Here is a 1,626-nt window from a genome sequence, read left to right as displayed (position 1 = left end):
GATTCGGTGACTGGGGTAATCGGGATGGGTGTGTCAGAGGCGGTGCGGTTGGCGCAGGATAGAGCAGGGTTTAGAGCTGTTGTGCATAGGGTCTCTATGAGTCGGAAACGACTCGATGGCACATAACAACAATAACAACAACAAGTGACTGATGGTTTAAATCACCCAACTTTCAGTTAGCATATGAGTGGTTAACCACTACGACACAAGGGTTAAATCCAGAAATGAGTTTGTGTCATTTACCAGTTGAGTGAAATGAGATTTAGGTGGAAAATTGGTCTTATCCTTCTTTAAGAATTGGTCTCTCCTGGCCATATGCCCAAATTATGTGGGATTGAGCTTCAAAATCCTAACCTTCAGTGAGAAACTTGGTTTCATCCTCTATAGGAAGGCCTATTTGATTTTTTTTTTTTTTTGCTGGTCCATGGTACATTCAAGCTTGGAAGGAGGAGTGGCATCCACTTCCGTTACAGCTTGCCTCCAGAAAGATACCCAAGCATTGAGGACTCTCCTTCTTAGGGTTGCTATGAGTCGCCTGCGACTCTACAGCACTTAACAACAATGGTACGTGCAAGACTACTCCAGCACCACGAGTGAAAGGCATCAATTCTTACTCTATCATCCTTAATCATTGTCCCTTTCTCCGATGCATAGCAAGTAATTGCTAAGACCATGACCTGGATCAGGCACACCTTAGTCTCTAGACTGACATAACTGCTTCTCAGTACTATGGAAATGTCCTACAGGCTTCCCCATGTTGTATAATGTGTTATTAATTTTGTGGGCTTTTTTTAGTTTGTTTGTTTGCTTTGTTTCTAATGCTAATTTATTTACAAAATTCAAAGACATTGATTTCGAGAACAGATTCTTGCAATTTCCCTCACCCCGCCCCATCAAATTGTAAAACTCCACGATTAATCTTCCCACCCTCTTCACAACCTCATCCCTCTGCCTTATCTTACCGCCCTTGGATCTTTATACTCATTATATAGTAATGATTTTATGCAATATTTGTCCTTGTGGGACTGAGTTAGTTAACTCAGCATAATGCTTTCCAGTCCCTCCCAAGTTAGGAAATCATTTACTAAATTATTGCTCCTGCATGCTGCGTAAGTATTCTATTTTGTGAGTGTACCATAATTTCTCAATCCATTTGTTTGTTGGACATTTGGGCTGAAAGAAGAAGACTCAATGATCTGACTCAACACCTTCTGCAAATAGAAAAAGATAATGATCTAAGCCTATGATCTCTAGAAAAAAAGACATTATAAGGACAAGAGCTGAAATGAATTGATGGAAGAAAACAGAAAAACAGTTGAAACTATCATTAAGACTAGAAGTTGGTTTTTCAAAAGGGTAAATAAATTTGGCAAACCACTGGCAAATTTAACAAAAGAAAAAAAATAAGACACAGATAATTCTATTAAAAAATGACAGAGGTGAACATCACAACAGAACCAGAGGAAAGTAAGTGGATAATATTAAAATAATAATAATATAATATAGTATAATATGATATGATATAATATAAATATGCTGTTGTTCTTGTTATGTGCCATCGAGTCACTTGCAACTCATAGACCCTATGTACAACAGCTCTAAACTCTGCTCTGTCCTGAGCCAATC

Source organism: Elephantulus edwardii, unplaced genomic scaffold (assembly GCF_000299155.1).
Source record: "Elephantulus edwardii isolate Elephantulus edwardi_28Jun2011 unplaced genomic scaffold, EleEdw1.0 scaffold00153, whole genome shotgun sequence".
NCBI lineage: Eukaryota > Metazoa > Chordata > Mammalia > Macroscelidea > Macroscelididae > Elephantulus > Elephantulus edwardii.
This window is presented reverse-complemented; position numbering follows the sequence as displayed.